The sequence below is a fragment of the Aethina tumida genome, chromosome 4, assembly GCF_024364675.1.
Source record: "Aethina tumida isolate Nest 87 chromosome 4, icAetTumi1.1, whole genome shotgun sequence".
Lineage (NCBI taxonomy): Eukaryota > Metazoa > Arthropoda > Insecta > Coleoptera > Nitidulidae > Aethina > Aethina tumida.
This window is the reverse complement of record NC_065438.1, coordinates 6,815,110-6,837,845: the sequence shown is the minus strand read 5'-3', so window position 1 is coordinate 6,837,845 and position 22,736 is coordinate 6,815,110. Positions and strand designations below refer to the sequence as shown.

Below are 22,736 nucleotides of genomic sequence, written 5' to 3'. Positions count from 1 at the left end.
TATATATATATATTATTTTATTAAATTTTAATTATGATTAATTCAATTATTTGAATTGAATTGGTCTCAAATATCTATTCATTTATTTATTGAATATTTACTGTTTTTAAATGTTTCATTACTGGAATATTCAATAAAATGATCAAATATTTAAACATTTAAAGGCTGTTTATATTATTATCGTAATAACTAACTTTACAATTAGTTTTAAAGAGAGAGTATTATTCTTTAATTTTAAACATATTAATTACTTTAGTATAAAATGTTGACTGTAAATAGTATAAATAAAACAATTTTTTCTCTTATATAATTTTATTATTAAAATTTATATTACATAAAGAAAAATATATATTAGAATATTCTTATAAATCAATTAATTTTATAAAAATTTTAATTATGAATATTCTAATTATTCGAATTGAATTGGTTTCAAATATTAATACATTTATTTATTTATTTTGGATATATTTGTATTTCAATATTTCATTAATAGAATATTAGATACTTAAATATTTCAGACATTTATGTCTTTTTTTCTTTACAATTATGACTTTTGTGCAGAGAATTGTAAAAAAATCACTGCACAAATATACTGCATAAAGAAAAAATATTCGAATATTTGAGTAGTCAAATTAAATTCCAATCCCTAACCAGATGTTTACAGTTACTTAGTTTAAACAGTATAAAATTAAAATCGTCAGAAAAATGAAGACATCCTAATTGATTTGTTCACAGCACTGCGTTAAAAAAATTCCCAAACTAATTTCAGCAGCGAAATGCCAAACATGTAATTTGTAAAATAAACAAACGTAGTAAAGTGAGTGATGTTTACATCTTGTTAATTAGACAGCTGATCACTTTCGTCCTGCATGCAGAGTTTTATTAATTCACGATGGAAGCCATGCATCCCTAATTGTGCTAATGATCTGTTCGCCGAGATTAACGACGAAAGTGCTCTTGTCCCAGTTCAATTATCGAAATGGTCCGTACTGGACCACTACGTTGGGATTTATTGCACCTTGTTTGTGTCCATTTGTAGGCTTCGTTATCGTCTTGTGCCACTTGGAAGCTGGAAACGATTTCACGACTATCTGGCCACATATTTATATTGCGGCACGATCTCACCTACACGCGTTGCACGCTTATCTGACTGATTTTTCAGCTCCTTGAATTAAGACGAACCAGCACGGCCATCTGGCATTTGTGTTTATCCGCTGGTTTGGTTTATGATACGCTGAGGTTGGAATAAAAGGACGGAGTTTATTGATGCGTTTACCTCGAGTTAAACAATGTTTATCGTCGTAAAATGTCTGCAAAAATGCACAGAGAAAAACATATGTACCGACGACATTAATAAATACATAAAAGGTACTGTTATTTAAGAGAAATATAAGTTTTCGTAGTACCAGTGAACAACTGCAACTGCGACGTATCATTTTTTGAACGACCAATTGGAACGTGAACGAAAATATTCATAACACTCATTATGTATGTATATGTGTTGAAAGAATTGTCAGATGTTTATTCACAGTGCATGACAATAAAATCGTCGATCATCGTTTAATATGCCCATTGAATATTACAATTAATTCAGTTCAGGATCGGATTGGATTATTTGAATGTTTCGAGCTCGTTAAAAGACATTTCGAGCCTTCAGCTTCAGGACTCGGTTGAGTTATTGTTTTGTCTATTACTGTACCCGCCAGACAATTACAAATGCTTCAGTTACCGTTTGTTCCCCACTTTCATTGTAATTGATATTCCGAAACTCGGTGGAATTATATCTGTTATGTGCCGTTGTGTAGTCAAATTACATACGAATCAAACGCCAAAATTTACTTACTATTTTATGTGGAACGTTATGAAATCGGTTTTCTCAGTCTGTGTGGGCTTCGTACAAAGTTTTCTAAGTTGATGGTACTCGAAACAAACGGTCACACGTTCTATGTAAATTAATGCCATGCTAATATGGTTTTGTTTGCTTAATTTCCTCGAAATTTATTTGGGTTTATGCCGTAGTTAGGACAGAGGTGGACTGGCATAAATAATGTACTTTGTTTCAGCTTAAATTTATGTATCAAACTTCATATGTTTTGTTAATAAATAAAGAAGTATACGAAAGGAACTGTTTCTGTAAGATGCGTGGTACCAGATCTAAATCTATGGAGTTAAAATTTACGTAAGAGAGTCCTCTATATGATGAAACAAAGAGTAGATTGATTAAATGACTTCAATCTAGAAAAATTACGAATTTTTTTGTAAATTGTCTCTGAAATTTATCAATAATTATAAACTAGTGTTACCACCTCTCAATAATATAACAAATTTCTTAAAACTGTGACATTTTAATTTTAAAATTTAACAGGAACCCTTCGTTCCTTAATCTAATGGTGTTTCTTAAATTCTGTGAGATGTGTCGTACCAAATCTAAGTCTATGTAGTCAAAATTTAAGTAAGAGAGTACTCTATCTGATGTAACAAAGAAAGAATTAATTAAATGACACCAAATTACAATAATTATGAAGATTATTAACTATAAAATAGCCAAGATTTTGGTAATTTGTTGTAAATTGTGTCTGAAAGTCATCAATAATTGTAAACTAGTGTGTTATCTCTCCATAAAATATGATAAATTTCTTAAAACTGGATCATTTTAATTTTAAAATTCAATTGTAACTCTTCATTCCTGAATCCAATGTTGTTTATTAAATTCTGTAAAATGTATCGTACCAGATTCAAGTCTATGTAGTTAAAATTTACATAAGAGAGTACTCTATCTGATGTAACAAAGAAAGAATTAATTAAATGACACCAAATTACAATAATTATGAAGATTATTAACTATAAAATAGCCAAGATTTTGGTAATTTGTTGTAAATTGTGTCTGAAAGTCATCAATAATTGTAAACTAGTGTGTTATCTCTCCATAAAATATGATAAATTTCTTAAAACTGGATCATTTTAATTTTAAAATTCAATTGTAACTCTTCGTTCCTGAATCTAATGGTGTTTATTAAACTGTGTAAGATGGGTAGTACCAGATCCAAGTCTATGTAGTCAAAATTTACGTAAGAGAGTACTCTATCTGATGTAACAAAGAAAGAATTAATTAAATTACACCAAATTACAATAATCATGAAGATTATTAACTATAAAATAGCCAAGATTTTGGTAATTTGTTGTAAATTGTGTCTGAAAGTCATCAATAATTGTAAACTAGTGTGTTATCTCTCCATAAAATATGATAAATTTCTTAAAACTGGATCTTTTTAATTTTAAAATTCAATTGTAACTCTTCGTTCCTGAATCTAATGGTGTTTATTAAACTGTGTAAGATGGGTAGTACCAGATCCAAGTCTATGTAGTCAAAATTTACGTAAGAGAGTACTCTATCTGATGTAACAAAGAAAGAATTAATTAAATTACACCAAATTACAATAATTATGAAGATTATTAACTATAAAATAGCCAAGATTTTGGTCATTTGTTGTAAATTGTGTCTGAAAGTCATCAATAATTGTAAACTAGTGTGTTATCTCTCCATAAAATATGATAAATTTCTTAAAACTGGATCATTTTAATTTTAAAATTCAATTGTAACTCTTCGTTCCTGAATCTAATGGTGTTTATTAAACTGTGTAAGATGGGTAGTACCAGATCCAAGTCTATGTAGTCAAAATTTACGTAAGAGAGTACTCTATCTGATGTAACAAAGAAAGAATTAATTAAATTACACCAAATTACAATAATTATGAAGATTATTAACTATAAAATAGCCAAGATTTTGGTCATTTGTTGTAAATTGTGTCTGAAAGTCATCAATAATTGTAAACTAGTGTGTTATCTCTCCATAAAATATGATAAATTTCTTAAAACTGGATCATTTTAATTTTAAAATTCAATTGTAACTCTTCGTTTCTGAATCAAATGGTGTTTATTAAACTCTGTAAGATGTATGGTACCAGATCTAAGTCTATGTAGTCAAAATTTACGTAAGAGAGTACTCTATCTGATGTAACAAAGAATGAATTAATTAAATGACACCAAATTACAACAATTATGAAGATTATTAACTATAAAATTGCCAAGATTTTGGTTATTTGTTGTGAATTGCGTTTGAAAGTCATCAATAATTGTAAACTAGTGTGTTACCTCTCCATAATATGACAAATTTCTTAAAACTGAGTCATTTTAATTTTAGAATTTATTTGTAACTCTTTGTTCCTGAATCCAATGGTGTTTATTAAACTCTGTAAGATGTGTCGTACCAGATCCAAGTCTATGTAGTCAAAATACACGTAAGAGAGTACTCTATCTGATGTAACAAAGAAAAAATTAATTCACATCAAATTACAACAATTATGAAGATTATTAACTATAAAATTGCCAAGATTTTGGTTATTTGTTGTAAATTGTGTCTAAAAGTCATCAATAATTGTAAACTAGTGTGTTAATGTGACAAATTTCTTAAAACTGGGTCATTTTAATTTTAAAATTCAATTCTAACTCTTCGTTCCTGAATCCAATGGTGTTTATTAAACTCTGTAAGATGTGTCGTACCAGATCCAAGTCTACGTAGTCACAATTTACATAAAAGAGTACTCTATCTGATGTAACAAAGAAATATATTAATTAAATGACACCAAATTATGAAGATTATTAACTATAAAATTGGATCATTTCAATTTTAAAATTCAATTGTAACTATTCTTTCCTGTATCCAATGGTGTAAGATGTGTGGTACCAGATTCAAGTTTATGGAGCCAAAATTTTCGTGAGAGAGTCCTCTATATGATGAAACAAGGAAATGATTAATTAAATGTCACCAAACTACAATATGAAGATGATTAACTACAAAATTACCAACCAACATTTTGGACTTATTTTTGTAGATTGTGGTCAAAAATATCATTAATTAATTGTGTGTGATCTCTCGATTGTATGATAAATTACTTAAAATTAGGCCATTCTAATTTGAAAATTCAATTGTAAGTCTTCCTTCCTGTATCCCATAGTGTTTATTCAACTCAGTAGTACCACGATGCATTTCATTCAAATGACATTGCGATTATGTAATGATCAGCAGTTGATTATATTGCCTCGGTAGCAGTGGACAACAATAAAGTACCAGAACAATACGTTAAACCTATTAAAATTACCACAAGTCAATTTGTTTAAAACCATTGTTCAGATTATGAGTGGGAGTTCAATAGCATTAAATTATTAAAAAGTTTTTTATTGGGATTTATGAAAATGTTACACACAATGTGTGTTGTTTCGTCATTTTATTCGGTGAAACGAATCATATTTTTAATTTGTCAAAACTCTTTTGTTGCTTGCTGATTTAGTACCCGTACCACAACACGGATCAGAAAATTTTCTACTTTTATAGGTTTATGATTGTTTACAATAAAAATGGAAGCATGTAGGAAGACATTTATTATTTGTCATAAAACCTCATATAAATTCTCTTTTAATCGTTCATTATTTAATCTCATGAGCAATATGGTAATTCACATTGTAATGATTAAAAGGAAGCAATAAACAATTCAAATTCATCATCCGAATAACAGATTGTTTTCAACTACATTAAGTATTTCATTGGCGTAAAATGTGCGACTATAAAAATTAAACTATTCATTTTTCACATTAGACTATTAAATATTACAACGCACTTGAATATTCATAAGTTTTATTGGGTTTATTTGTCCAGTACTATTTGTATATTATGCCGGTACTTATAAGGGTTACAAAAAAATGTGGTACGTCACAAATCTAGCATTATGTCGTGACACGTCGTAAAGTCACTTTTCCTCACATCGTAAGTTATAAATAAATATTGACCTTTAGGTACAAAATGCACTAAGTGCTGTTAATGTCAATCAAGAATCTGCCCGTAAATTATTTTATTTTTTTCGTCTCGTACGTTTTGTAAACATTAATCGATTTGTTATAAATGTTTATCAATAAATCAATTGATGCATAGACTATATAGAAAATTTTGTTGTTGGCAATTTATGGTCATAAATATTTGCTGCTGGGCAGGTACTCACTTCAGTACCAATGGTGATAATTTTCTTGTGGTGAAAGGTCTTAGATTAAATCTGCGTTATTGGCAAATTGATTTTAATCTTCAATCCCCTTCTAACACATTGTTTAATCCCTTTTCTATGTCATCATTCATACGAAAAACCTCGAGCACTCCTACTTTGATGGGCCATAATTTAAACCATGATGATACTCGATTTCGAACAATTGTCGCTCTGTCCATGGTATGGTAATCATGAAGGATTGTACCAGTTAAGATCCGGATTTAATTTTTTTACCCATACTTGCCCTGTTCTGCATCCTTCAGCCTGTCAGACGCAACAAGAACCGACGTCTCTGATTGTTATTCATGTGTCGCTAAAACACGATTCATCTGATAAAACTGACGAAGCGATGAAAATAAATGACCAGCAATTATTTTTTAGCCACCAAGAGCTGCTTCAAGGTTGAACACCTCAAGTTTCATTTGAACGACGAATAATTGATACGGAATAAATCTGTAATTAAAGTATGTTAAGACAAGTTTTTTCGTAACAATCATCCCCCCCCCTGACAACAGGATTGATGTGGATTTTCGTCCCATCCGATCTTATCGTTTGGCGGAGGCATCAGACTGGAATAAACGAACTGCCACCATTAAGCCAGACGTGTGCATTCACTTTTCGGATGCCTTCAGCTCGCTAGGAAGACGTCCGAAACGATGGCACCGCTGACAGGTGACGACGCTCCTTTTTTTGCCGTTTTTCGGTCGGCATTCCCGACGTTCTTGGTTCGGTGTTTCGCAGACAATTGCCGCCTTTAGGATTATTTATGGATGCGCAACTGTAATCTCTTTGGGGATTAATTAAAATTATTGTTGAGCTTTCTTTGTTCCAGGGTTTATGAGAGGTAAAACTTAAGAGTCTTGTGGATTTTGTCTATTAATCATTTTAAATTGTGACTGTTTTTAGAATATTAGCACCAAAAATATATAGTGACGGTGACATTTTTGCTTATCTTATTTTACCTGAGGCCTCAAGATTCATTAATTGCATCTTTTACAGATAAGAAGTGACACTAACAAGGTAGAATAATGAAAAAATTACCAAAATGTTGAATTTTTTTAGTAAATTGTTTCTGAAAGTTATCAATAATTATAAACAAGTGTGTTACCTCTCAATAATATGACAAATTTCTTAAACTCTTCCTTCCTGAATCCAATGGTGTTTATTAAACTCTTTAAGATGCGTGGTACTAGATCTATGTCTATGTAGTCAAAATTTTCGTAAGAGAGTCCTCTATTATTTCAATTTTAAAATTCAATTGTAACTATTCCTTCCTGAATCCAGTGGTGTTTATTAAACTCTGTAATATGTATGGTACCAGATCTAAGTCTATGTAGTCAAAATTTTCATAAGAAAGTCCTCTATGCGATGAAACAAAGAAAGAATTAATTAAATGACACCAAATTACGGCAATTATGAAGATGATTAACTATAAAATTACCAATATTTTGAATTTTTTTTGTAAATTGTGTCTAAAAGTTATCATTAATTATAAATTAATGTGTTACCTCTCAATAATAAGACAAATTTCTTAAAACTGGGTCATTTCAATTATAAAATTCAATTGTAACTCTTCCTTCTTGAATCCAATGGTGTTTATTAAACTCTGTAAGATGCGTGGTACCAGATCTATGTCTATGGGGTCAAAATTTTCGTAAGAGAGTCCTCTATGTGATGAAACAAAGTAAGGATTAATTAAATGACACCAAATTACAACAATTATGAAGATGATTAACTAAAAAATTACCAATATTTTGAATTTTTTTTGTAAATTGTGTCTAAAAGTTATCACTAATTATAAACTAATGTGTTACCTCTCAATAATAAGACAAATTTCTTAAAACTGGGTCATTTTAGTTATAAAATTCAATTGTAACTCTTCCTTCTTGAATCCAATGGTGTTTATTAAACTCTGTAAGATGCGTGGTACCAGATCTATGTCTATGGGGTCAAAATTTTCGTAAGAGAGTCCTCTATGTGATGAAACAAAGAAAGGATTAATTAAATGACACCAAATTACAACAATTATGAAGATGATTAACTAAAAAATTACCAATATTTTGAATTTTTTTTGTAAATTGTGTCTAAAAGTTATCACTAATTATAAACTAATGTGTTACCTCTCAATAATACGACAAATTTCTTAAAACTGGACCATTTCAATTATAAAATTCAATTGTAACTCTTCCTTCCTGAATCCAATGGTGTTTATTAAACTCTGTAAGATGCGTGGTACCAGATCTATGTCTATGTGGTTAAAAATTTCGTAAGAGAGTCCTCTATGTGATTAAACAAAGGAAGGATTAATTAAATGACACTAAATTACAACAATTATGAAGATGATTAACTACAAAATTACCAACATTTTGAATTTTTTTTGTAAATTGTGTCTAAAAGTTATCAATGATTATAAATTAGAGTGTAACCTCTCAATAATAAAACAAATTTCTTAGAACTGTCATTTTTATTTGAAAATTCAACTGCAACTCTTCTTTCGTGTATTTAATGGTGTATATTAAATTCTGTAAGATAGGTGGTACCAGACCCAAATCTATGTAGTCAAAATTTTCATAAGAGAATCCTCTATGTGATAAAGTAAAGAAAGGATTAATTAAATATTAAACTAAAACAATTATGAAGAAGATTAACTATAATATTGCCAACATTTTTTATTATTTTTGTAGATTGTATCTGATAATTATCAATAATTGTAAACTAGTTTGTCAATAATGCGATAAATTACTTAAAATTAAGTCATTTCAATTTGAACATTTAATCGTAACTGTTCCTCCATTTATTCACTGATCTTTATTCTAATCTATAAGGTACTTGGTACCAGATACAAGTTGATAGAGCCAAAAATAGTATAAATTTGTACGCATTATTTACACACACTACAGTAAATTTTAATGTTACAAAAAACTTCATTATTTTTTTAATATCTCAAGAAAAACTAAAATAATAGAAATGTATCATAAAATGCTTCTGTTTAATTTGCGAATAACGTTGTTTAAAGTTGCTCTATTTATGTTCACTACTGTACATTAAATCCTAATGTTAATATTAAGTTTATTTTATTCAAATATGTCATAACTAAAAAAAAACAATAGAAAAGTATTATTAACTCACATAAAATATTTTACAATAAAAACTATTGTTGTATTTCTCAATTAGATCGTAACTATTTATTAAATAACTAAATTAAATTAAAATTCGTATAAATTTACCATGGTATCAAAGATTAAATATATGTATATATAAACATATATGGTATATGTATGTTTGATGGTATTTTAGATACAATTTAATCTTAAATATTTAAAATCTTTGTTCAAGATTTAAATTGATTTTCCAGTATATGCAACCACAGTTACATAAAAATGAAATGAATAATTAACATATTTAACATACAAAATTAATTAAAAATTCAAATAGTTTAAATGACAATTATAAAATTATTAAAATAGAATATATCAATTTAAACAGAGCAAAAGATAAAAATAAAAGTAATGTGAATCCCCTCATGTAAAATAATTCAAATATTTATTGTCTAAACTCCGCGGATACCCTCAATGCATCTAGCGGTGAATAAACTAAGCTCTCGCAAATACATAATGTGTGATGAAGATACACAGTGCTAATGAAATCTACAAATATATATTACAAAGCAAAGAGCCGGCACAGATGGCGCGCGGTGCCGCCGCCCAACGCAAAATAGATGCCGCCACCGTCCGCACCATTTAACGCAGTCGATTTGTTTTTCTTTGTCGCATTCGTCGATCGGCCGTCGAAGCGTGAGACTCGGTGCGCGTCCGGACGACCTGTAACAGGACCTGTCAAAATTTAATGATTTATGTGTCAAATCCGTCCCGGATCGGCGGAAAACCGTGCGAATTGTCGTCAGAAATGTTCGTTCCTCAATCGGCCTTCAGTTCCTACCACCGGTTGTGTTAAAACAGTGGGTTTATTTTGTGTTTTTGAACGTTCTTATTTTGATTCACTGGGATTATCACATTGAAAAAGCCCCTCAAGTAAGTGCCCGCTTTAGAACCGATGGACAAAATGAAAATGTTTTATCCTGCGCTTATTCTATAAATAAATGCACGTTTATACTATTTTAAACGAGGCGCATCTGACGATTTTTTAGTCTCGAAGAACTGTACCACGACGTTGCTCACTCGTTCAAATCTTCACTTGCATACACACATAATATTGATCTGTTGATTGCACGTGTCCAACTGGACGCTTGATGGTTTTTATTTACTTCTTTTCGAGGTGTAGGTGCGGGATATTTACATGTCGCCTTTTTCGGAACAGTGTGTGCCCACGACGGGGCAAATGTATGCGATATTTTTAAAACGGATGGTCGCCGCTTGAATTCCCTGGATGCACAATAAATTGGTTTTGTAAGGTATTGTGTCACTGATATTTATAAAGAGGAACTGGGAATGATAAATATAAACAGTGCAGATGCTGTGCAACCACGAATATTCCTGAATAAACTCAAAAATTATCCAACACCAAACAAATAAATGGACTGGCTGAGGACTCCTTAATTAATTTTGGCTTAAACTAAACAAATAATTAATTAATTAATCACCACTGTTTTGTGTTTTGGTTTACCATCAAAGAAGAGTAAGGGGCACACCTGAGAAAAAGGTTATTTTTGGAATTTTTTTAAAGAAAACTAATGCATCAAGTCTTTTAAAATTTGGAGGATACATTTGTGTATAAATAATGAATGGATAGTGAAATTTTCAAATGAAAAATTCAATGAATTCACAATGAAATAGGTGTCAACATCATTTTTTTTTAAATATCTGTAGACAAACTAAAATAATTGAAATTTATCATTAAATACTTAAGAGGAGACTCGTTTAATTCATGAACAACGATGCTCTTGGAAAACATCTTGTAGAAAGAAGACATCTCAATCGAGATGAAGTTGTTAGAGCCTTTACACTTCTGCAAGAAGGTCGATCGCAGAGGTACGTGGCAAACTTGCTCCAAACAAGTCAGCCAAATATTCACAGATTGTAGAATCGGTGCAGAAAAATTGGTATCAGTCATAAAAGACCATATACTGCTCGTCAGAGATTGACTACTCCTCCAGGAGATCGACATTTGGTTTAGAAGCACACAGAAGAATGAGAAGAAGCTTTGCTAATGAACACATTAACTGGAACATGAACCAAAGGAGTCAGGTTCTCTTTACAGATGAATCCAGGTTTTGTTTAGGATCAAATGATGCACGACAAAGAGTCTATAGACGCCGAGAGAAAGATATTTGAATGCAACTGTGGCTGAGAGAAGAGCTTTTGGAGGAGGATGTGTAATTGTATGGGGTGGTATATACTTTCATGAATCAGTACGGATCAAATTTCACATTACAACAAAATAATGCAAGACCACACACTGTCAGAGTTGTTCAAAATTTCTTTGAAGAGCATAATTTGTGGATTATGGAGAGGTCAGCGAATAGTCCCGATATGAATCCGATAGGACCTCTTTGGAACATCCTAGGGCGACGCATAAGAAATCTGGAACCCACAAATAACCTTCAAGAATTAGCTCAACAATCATTTTGTTGTCATGTATACAATAATAGTTATGATTTACCACCAAAAAAAGATTAAATCTAAAATACCATTAATCACGAATACATTAATATGTTTTTCGCACAATATAAACCAAAGAAAGTCATTAAATTGAAATTACAGTGGTTACATTAATGAAACTAAGGAAATAATCTTCATTATAATTTTCCTGGTGTTGCTCAAATGGTTTATTGAACCCAAAACTCTTCTAGCACTCTGAGAAATCGGCTGTGAAAATATTGAAACCACTTTGAATTTTAATCTATTTGCCGGGTCCAATTGTTTGGAAATTGACCCATTAAAATTAAATTTTTCAAGCTATCTAATTAACGAATTGAATAGGTTCTATTGTGTTGGACGAGTTCGTGTATGGCATTTTTTTCTAATGTGAAATAGAAAGTTCTTTTATGGCTAATAATAAAAACTATTTTAATTTACATTCTCCAATATGAACTACTAATAGACCACGTAAAATAGCGAATTAGTTTTGTTTAAAATGTTTAAAATTTTTATCTTGACCTTAAAATCTAACTTGCTTAAATATTTAACAGCTAAAATTACACAATTTGTTTATTTTTGGATATGGTTATTATGGTAAATTTATGTAAGGCATGGAAACCTGTTTTTACTAATTTTGCGTCTTTATAAAATTGCAAAAATCTGACTGACAAATTAATATTAAATATTATATTCTTAACCTGCGTTTTTAAATTGGAACATACCATATAGTTAGTGGTGCCCAAAGAAGTAGCCCAACATTTAAAATCATTTGTTTCATAAAAGCATTTAATTTAAATTTTGTTCAGTTATATAAATAATATAATATACTCTTGTAGTTAGAATATTTAGAATTTATTCTTATTATTTATATTATTTTATTAACTAAATTCACTTTCAGTGTGAAGAAGCGAACATTGCTCTCCAGAGAAGAGGGAAATAATAAAGTCTAGATATTACTGATACCGCTAAAAACCTATAATGCTTTCGAAAAATCGTTTATTAATAAATATATGACAATACATTCAATTGAAAATACAATAAAAAAATGTCATAAGATGAAAACAACTCCTTTTATTGACAGACAAATTGGAAAAATTGATAAAAGACATCTTTTTTTGTACTCTAGGTAAATGAAAAATGAATTAATTGAGTCATACAATCTCATTCATTCACCATTCATCATCCTCCAAATAAAAATTTGGTTTCCAGATACACTACACAAACTTTCAAAACATGGTGAAGGAAGAGTTTTGGTTTGGGGTTCCTTTTCTTGACATGGTATAGGATCATTACAAAAAATATTAGTAAAATGGACTGTCTTGTATATAGAGATATCATGAGAGATGTAATGGCACCATTTGCCAACGATAAATTATCAATTACATAAATTTTTAGGCATGATACTGTATCCAAAGTTGGTTAAAAGATAAAATGTTGAGATTTTCGATTGGCCAGCCTAAAGTCCGGATCTAAATTCAATTGAAAACTTATAGAATGATATGTAATTTCATTTAAAACACCAAAAAGCATCAAATTTAAACGGCTGTGCTATGAATATTACTCAAGAGGACTTTTTTTTCTAAATTGTGCGTTACAGAAAGTTGTTGCTTATAATGAATAAAACATATTTGAAATCCCCCAATAATCGAAAATATTATCTCACAACAGATAACAATTTCCTAGTTCATTAAATCCCCACAGTATTAAATTGCTGTTATGTAACCCGAATCTGCTCACCCTAAAATGCATTTGGTTAATGGCTAGGGTGTGAATATTGTGTATTAATAAAATTGATATTGGGGCGTTAGATGTATTGTATAATGCATAGTTAATTTGATCAGGAAGCCTGTGAACATGCACTTCACATCGATCATCTGATTATGTTAATTGGAAACTATAAATAATATTTAAATACAATTTGTAACGAGTGGTTAATCTTATTAAAAAGGAACACCAAAGATTTACGACTTGAATTAATCCACAACATTTGTCCCTATTTGGGGCAACATTATTGTAATTAAATAGTGTGGTTATACGTAAACTTTTCTCTTTAATTAGTCCACGAAAACCACGTTTGAATGTGGGTACGTGAATTGTTCGTGCCACAATAGAATATAATCATCTCCCACAAATTGTGTAGGTACCATATAATCATAAACGAACGTAAACAACAGCCGTGAATTTAACAACAATGTGTGAACATAACGTGCAATAATAACGCACAAATTGCGCAAGGGATAATTGTATTAAATGTCCAACAAATTGTTCGGTCAATTGTATTAATATCCGTGACATAATGCAAAGATTATATTCAAATATGGTAATTACATTTTATTGCGCTGAGACAAACAAAATGTTTATTTCATTTGGAGTTAAAATAGGCTTGAATAAACACACAAATGTATATAATAGTATATAATAATATTTTTTCTAAAATTTCTCCTGATGTATATACAACCCCTCAAATTTGAATTTTAAAAATTGTTTTTTCTCATATTTCGTGTTTAAATTTAGTATGTATTATCCTAAAATGCTGACCCACAGTTCAGTGCAATAAGCTTTTTCCTTAATATCACACAGTAGGTAGATTTTGGTGGTTTCTTTTTTTTCGTCCTATTTTCTACGCCCCTGATTATTTTCTAAAATTATTAAGTGTTTTACAATCTTGCACTGTTTAGAAGAAAAAAGATACTCTCAATTAATTTTAATAAACACAACTGTTTTTCATATATTTCACTTTTAATGTTTATTTTAATTTTATCCAAATATTTAAACTGAAATATTTCAAAAACGATTGTGTTAATCAAAATTAATCAAGGGCACCTTTTTTCTTCCAAATTATGCAAAGAATATAAAAAAACTAATAGTATTAAAAAATATTCAGTGGCGTAGAAAATAGGGTCAGAAAAAGAGGGGAATCCCCCAGAATCTGTGCTAGTGTATCATTATGGAAAAAGTTTTTTACATTGAATGATAGATATGTATTTCAGGATGATACATACCAAATTTAAACACGATTAAACAAAAGTTTACGGACATATGGGAAAAAACTATTTTTGAAATTTAAATTTAAGGGGTTCTATTTACTTTAGGACAAACCCAAAACATCTGTGCTAATCAAAATTAATCAAGGGCACCTTTTTTCTTCCAAATTATGCAAAGAATATAAAAAAACTAATAGTATTAAAAAATATTCAGTGGCGTAGAAAATAGGGTCAGAAAAAGAGGGGAATCCCCCAGAATCTGTGCTAGTGTATCATTATGGAAAAAGTTTTTTACATTGAATTGTAGATATGTATTTCAGGATGATACATACCAAATTTAACACGATTAAACAAATGTTTACGGACATATGGGAAAAAACTATTTTTGAAATTTAAATTTAAGGGGTTCTATTTACTTTAGGACAAACCCAAAACATCTGTGCTAATCAAAATTAATCAAGAGCACCTTTTTTCTTCCAAATTATACAAAGAATATAAAAAAAACTTAATAGTTTTAAAAAATATTCTGTGGTGTAGAAAATAGGGTCAGAAGAAAAGGGGAATCCCCCTGAATCTGTGCTAGTGTATCATTATGGAAAAAGTTTTTTACATTGAATTGTAGATATGTATTTCAGGATAATACATACCTAATTTAACACGATTAAACAAATGTTTACGGACATATGAGAAAAAACTATTTTTGAAATTTAAATTTAAGGGGTTCTATTTACTTTAGGACAAACCCAAAACATCTGTGCTAATCAAAATTAATCAAGAGCACCTTTTTTCTTCCAAATTATACAAAGAATATAAAAAAAACTTAATAGTTTTAAAAAATATTCTGTGGTGTAGAAAATAGGGTCAGAAGAAAAGGGGAATCCCCCTGAATCTGTGCTAGTGTATCATTATGGAAAAAGTTTTTTACATTGAATTGTAGATATGTATTTCAGGATGATACATACCTAATTTAAATACGGTTAGACCTAAGTTTTCGGAAATACGGGGAAAAAAACTATTTTTGAAATTTAAATTTAAGAGGGTTGTATTTACTTTAGGACAAACTCAAAACGTCTGTGTTAATTAAAATTCATCAAGAACACTTTTTTGTTCAAAATTGTACAAAGAATATAAAAATTTTAATAATTTTAAAAAATATTCAGTGGCGTAGAAAATAGGGCCAGAAAAAGAGGAGAATCCCCCAAAATCAGTGCTAGTGTATCGTTATGGAAAAAGTTTTTTATATTGAATGGTAGATATGTATTTCAGGATGATACATACCAAATTTAACACGATTAAACAAATGTTTACGGACATATGGGAAAAAACTATTTTTGAAATTTAAATTTAAGGGGGTTGTATTTACTTTAGGACAAACTCAAAACGTCTGTGTTAATTAAAATTAATCAAGAGCACTTTTTTGTTCAAAATTGTACAAAGAATATAAAAATCTTAATAGTTTTAAAAATTATTCAGTGGTGTAGAAAATAGGGCCAGAAAAAGACTAGAATCCCCCAGAATCAGTGCTAGTGTATCATTATGGAAAAAGTTTTTTAGATTGAATTGTAGATATGTATTTCAGGACGATACATTCCTAATTTAAATACGATTAGACCTAAGTTTACGGAAATATGAGGAAAAACTATTTTTGAAATTTAAATTTAAGGGGGTTGTATTTACTTTAGGACAAACTCAAAACGTCTGTGTTAATTAAAATTAATCAAGAGCACTTTTTTGTTCAAAATTGTACAAAGAATATAAAAATTTTAATAATTTTAAAAAATATTCAGTGGCGTAGAAAATAGGGTCAGAAAAAGAGGGGAATCCCTCAAAATCTGTGCTAGTGTATCATTATGGAAAAAGTTTTTTACATTGAATTGTAAATATGTATTTCAGGATGATACATACCTAATTTAAATACGATTAGACCTAAGCTTACGGAAATATGGGGAAAAAACTGTTTTTGAAATTTAAATTTAAGGGGGTTGTATTTACTTCAGGACAAACTCAAAACGTCTGTGTTAATTAAAATTAATCAAGAGCACTTTTTTGTTCAAAATTGTACAAAGAATATAAAAATCTTAATAGTTTTAAAAAATATTCAGTGGTGTAGAAAATAGGGCCAGAAAAAGACTAGAATCCCCCAGAATCAGTGCTAGTGTATCATTATGGAAAAAGCTTTTTACATTGAATTGTAGATATGTATTTCAGGATGATACATACCAAATTTAAACACGATTAAACAAAAGTTTACGGACATATGGGAAAAAACTATTTTTGAAATTTACATTTAAGGGATTCTATTTACTTTAGGACAAACCCAAAACGTCTGTGCTAATCAAAAGTAACCAAGAGCACCTTTTTTCTTCCAAATTATACAAAAAATATAAAAAAACTTAATAGTTTTAAAAAATATTCAGTGGCGTAGAAAATAGGGTCAGAAGAAAAGGGGAATCCCCCTGAATCTGTGCTAGTGTATCATTATGGAAAAAGTTTATTACATTGAATCGTAGATACGTATTTCAGGATAATAAATACCAAATTTAACCATAATTGGTCTTAAGTTAACGGAAATATGGGAAAAAAATATTTTTGAAATTAAAATTTTAGTTGTATTTACTTTAGGAATAACTCAAAACGGCTGTGTTCATCAAAATTAATCGAAAGCACCTTTTCTCTTACACACTGTAATGTGTACTACAGAAATGTATTCAAATAAATCACCAACGGAAAAGGTAAATTACTTTTTCCGGTATCTAATGTTAGAAAAATCTATTTTGGTGACAATTTTATGCTGTCTCATTGCAAGGTTAATAATATTATTTAAAGATCTGAATAGTTGTGTGACAGTAACCATAATTTAAGTGTACAAGTTTTCATAGAGGAACAACGTACCTTTATTTATTATTTGTTTGTAAATTGTAACATAAAGAGTATACCTTGTTTAAAGTCGAGAAGTTAAAATTAAAATGGGTTGCTTTATTTTTATATCTTGTTTTGTACAATTTCCAAGTACAATTACGTTTCTAAATACGAAAGTTTTACTATCTAAAGCTTGTAAATTAAACTCTCCACTTCTACATTCACCGACATTACAACAACAAACGGCAAAAGTAGTGTTTGTTGTTAATGCCAACGGTTAAACTATAACAGGACATTCCTTAAAACAATTTTGACACTTCATTAACCGGTATGTCACGTAACGCCCCGAAAAAAAACCCGTAAAAATGCAACGTCTCCGTAATTTGCAGTAATTGACGGTATTTTTAACCGGCGCAGAAACCGGTGCCAAATTCTAGTAAAACCGAGTCGGTCGCCTTCCGCGTTTTCCTATTTATAATCGTACAATCGAATATTACGGTTCGTATCAATCGTTTTGCAATTCTCCGACTAAATCGACGGTTAAATTTCGAACAGATAAATTCGTTTTCTACTAATTTCAGCAGCGTCTATTTTCGTGCGAAACGGTCGATAAAATTGTTTAATGTTTCGCTATAATAAAAACAATTGGATAATGGGGAATGTTTCGCTTTTATCCGTGGACACTAGTTTTATGGTTGCGCTCGTAAAATTTATGTTTTAACGTAATTATTTCACACTGTTTCCTACTGAAAATTACTGTTAAATATGAGTGAGCCTTTTTACAGTTCTTGGTGTTAAATAAATTGTAATGTTAGCTACTCGTTAATAGTTTATAACGTTTTATTTAGTTTTCAAATATAAGGCAAATCTAATGTTACATGTTATAAATAACGTTTTTTATTGTTTATTTTGTTAAATTTTATTTACTATAATAAACAATGTCTGAAACATTTTTTTTAAGATGTGCATACAAATTAAAACCATATTTAAATTTTTATTTAATTATTTATTAGAAATTTAATTTTAAAAATGTATATGATTAAATATTTTTGTCAAGAAATTACATTAAAAATATAGAGTAGATAATTTGTTATATTTACAATATTAATTAAATAACTTATCTAAGTATTTTACATTAATTAGTTGATCTTTGTTCTTATTATATTGATAAGATCTACTGATAATTCATATTTTGATGATTTTTGTTTTCAGTAAAATTTTAATTTTGAACAAAAATGGACTATTTAGCATTTTCTGTATTTTATAATATTAACTTTTCTTACATTTTCTTCATTTTTGTTTTCATTACATACAAAATTTTTCTAATTTTAAAGGATTTTTTCTTAACATGGACACTTTTGTGATTCTTTTCTAAAAAATCATAAGTCACAGCTGAATCTTTCTCTTTTTAATAACTTTTTAAACTTTTTTTATACAATTTTTTGATAATTTTTGTTTTAAATTTATAATATTTTCGAATTTGTTGGAGTTTTCCTTCAAAATTAAATAAGAATTGACTGAATTTTTCAGTACTAAAATTAAATTTTATGTGTTTCTGTTTAGAGGTTGAAATCTTTTTCCTCCATTTCATAATATTTTTTAAATTTTAATGAATTTTACCCTAAATTGAAAAATAATTATAGGTGTCATAAGTCATAAATTTTGAATTGTTTTATTTTATTTGATTTTTTTTAAATAAACAATTATACCTTGTTTCTTTCATAAAATTTCCCACGAAAATTTTTATAATTTTTCTAATTAATTGTTTAATATAGTCTTTACTTAATTTTAATAACATTTTTTCATAATTTTTGTTTTAAATTTACAATTTCTTCCAAATTTCTGGAGTTTACTAATAAATTAATTAATTTTTTCAGTTAAATTTGTGGCATTTTTCATTTTTTCATAATTTTTTATTGAAAATTTTGTGGGTCTCTCTCTTTTCATTTCATATAAAAATTTTCAAATATGAATAAATTTTGTTTTAAAATTGACATTTTGTAGATTTTCTCCTAAAAAAAAACTGAAAGCTATCTGAAATTTTCTATTTTTAACCCTTTTTAAGTAATATTTTGAACTTTTTATATACTTTTTTATTATAAATGGACAAATATTTATTTTCGTCATATCATTTTTCATTACTTGAGGTATTTTATAATAATATTTAAGACCGGAAATTTGATTTATTTGAATATTTTTATTATAAATTTACAATTTTTTCTAATTTTTTCTTCAAAATTGACATTTCAGCTGAATTTTTCAGTAAAATTCGTTTAATTTTACATAAAAATTGACACTGGCATTTTGTTTAAATCTTTCTTAGCTTAAATTTTAAGTAAAAGTTTTACATTTTTATCATAAAATTTCAAAAAAATTCATAAATTTTCCCAATTTATATTTAAAAATTGATTTTTACTTCCATTTCAAGTAAAATTTAGCAAAAAGTGACATTTGTTTTATTTAAACACTTTCTTAGCTGAATTTTTAGTAAAATTTTTATATTTTCACCAATTTTATCCTTAAATTGAAAATTTTCAGTAATTTTCTGGATTTTCTATTAAAAAATTAACATTTTTACCTTCATCTCAAGTAAAATTTGTCAAAAGGTAACAATGGCATTTTGTCTAAACCATTTTGTAGCTGAATTTTAAGTGAAATTTTTACATTTTCACCGTTTCTATCTTAAAATTGAAAAATTTCAGTAATTTTTTGGTTTTCTATTTAAAAATTGATATTTTTTACCTTCATTTCAAATAAAATTTAGCAAAATGTAACAATGGCATTTTGTCTAAACCATTTTTTAGCTGAATTTTAAGTAAAAGTTTTACAATTTCATCATTTTTATCATAAAATTTCAAAAATATTCAGAAATTTTCCCAATTTCTATTTAAAAATTTATTTTTACCTCCATTTCAAGTAAAATTTGGCAAAAAGTAACATTTGTTTTATTTAAACACTTTCTTAGCTGAATTTTTAGTAAAATTTTTATATTTTCACCAATTTTATCCTTAAACTGAAAATTTTCAGTAATTTTCTGGATTTTCTATTAAAAAATTAACATTTTTACCTTCATCTCAAGTAAAATTTGTCAAAAGGTAACAATGGCATTTTGTCTAAACCATTTTGTAGCTGAATTTTAAGTGAAATTTTTACATTTTCACCGTTTTTATCTTAAAATTGAAAAATTTCAGTAATTTTTTGGTTTTCTATTTAAAAATTGATACCTTCATCATTACCTTAATTTCAAATAAAATTTGGCAAAATGTAACAATGGCATTTTGTCTAAACCATTTTTTAGCTGAATTTTAAGTAAAATTTTTACATTTTTACCGTTTTTACCTAAAAATTGAAAAATTTCAGTAATTTTATGGTTTTCTATTTAAAAATTGTCATGTTTTACCTTTATTTTAAGTAAAATTTGACATTAAATGTCATTGGCATTTTATCAAAACCCTTTCTTAGCTGAATTTTAAGTAAAGTTTTTACTTTTTCACCATTTTTATCTTAAAATTGATTAATTTCAATAATTTTCTTGTTTTCTATTTAAAATTTGACATATTTTACATTAATTCTAAGAAACTGTGTCCTGAAATTGATAATTTTTGAGATAGTATTATTTTACATATTACATAATAGAATGTAATATGAAAAATTAGAAGAAAAATATTATAATTTTTATTTAATAAAAACAAAAAAAAATTGTGTAAATGTTAATTTTAAGACAAAACTACTCAAAACAGCAACCAGTCGTAAAAATCAATAAAATTTTGTAATTATTTTGTCAAAAATTATTATTTATATAGAAAATATGGATATCGTACTTTTATTTAAAATATTTAAAAATTAAATTGTCAATTAAATTAATTAATAGTGAATTATAATAATAAACTAAAATTTAAATTAGAATCATGTTTTATAACGTAGAACTATAGAAAATTGTTTAAAAGCTTACAATATAGAAAACGTATAAATAAAGACATTATTTCCTATTGGATATTCGTCATTCAACCAACAATCATAATTGATCTCATCGAGTGTTTAATGAAAATGTCAGGCTGTCATTTAACACGTCTTCAATCCGATCGACCGACAAAACCATGAGATTCGTTTATTCGTTTATTGTTACATCACACTAACGACATGTGACCGAACTGTTTATTTTCACAATATCGAACCCAGACGTTCTAGTCGAAGATTTCCTGCAGCGTGCGGATCTCCGGGGCCGACGCATATCGAACATACGTTTGCACAATCGGAATTTTTGTGCAATTGACAAATTATTTAATGGAAAGTGAAAGGGAAACGTTTAAAATCATTTTTATTATCGCATCGTACGACTATAATCATAAAAAATAAAACACAACTCAATGACAAGGCACAAATCAACTATGTAAACACAATTGAACCAATTAAAACTTCCTCCCTCAACAATCGCATGCACAGACCCAAGACTGATCGGGTTGTTGGCCTCCTTTGTCTCACAAAAGTGCAACCCCGGGGTTTTCCCCGGCGAAGCCTCCGTTTTGACACACGGCCGTTCTACATTAGCGGTTAATTTTAGACGTGCGAAACTAATGGCCGTCACGTGCCGCTCATGTTTTATTGCCCTTTCGGTTCGGTTTGAACTTTCCTTGAAAAAAATTACGGAGTGGGAGAGGGTGGAGAGATGTATAGGTGCTAGGCACCGCGGGATTTCAATTTATGACTTTCAAATTGTGGGGGTGAATGTCTCGCTTAAAATAAGTAGGGTGGAAATTGAATTGTAACAAGTTTTTGTTCGAGTTTTGGACTATTTAGTATATGTTCAGATATATACATACTCAAAAAATTATGTGAATTCAAATAAATGTTAAAATTTATATTTTATTATAATAAACAACAAAAATGTTTGTTTAAATTTGAGAAATTAAATGAAAAATTTACAAAAATTTGAAAAAACGAAACTATTGATAATATTTAAAATAATACTATAATTATAATTAAATAAATCAGTGTTATGTTATAAAAAGTATTAAAAATAGAAAATTTCAGCTATTTAAGAATATTTTAAAAAAATTTCGAGTTTTCAAAAAATATCAATTTTAGAACACAGTTTCTTAAAATTTAACTAATTTTACTTACTAAATTAAGATAATATTATTCATTAATAAAAGAATAAGAGAAATAAGAATAACATTTTAATATTTGGTGTAAAAATATTTGTA

General features: G+C 28.4%; 1 protein-coding gene across 4 annotated transcripts in view; it reads left to right on the top strand.

Moving 5' to 3' along the window:
* Positions 1-9,864: 9,864 nt before the first annotated feature.
* Positions 9,865-22,736, top strand: part of LOC109603517 (serine/threonine-protein phosphatase 2A regulatory subunit B'' subunit beta) — a 70,142-nt gene continuing 57,270 nt past the window's right edge. For 3 of the 4 annotated variants that reach the window (XM_049966108.1, XM_049966110.1, XM_049966109.1), the window contains exon 1: positions 9,865-10,123. The gene's annotated coding sequence lies outside the window, so the exon portion shown is untranslated. The remainder of the gene's footprint in view (positions 10,124-22,736) is intronic. The other variant, XM_049966111.1, reaches the window with a different exon arrangement.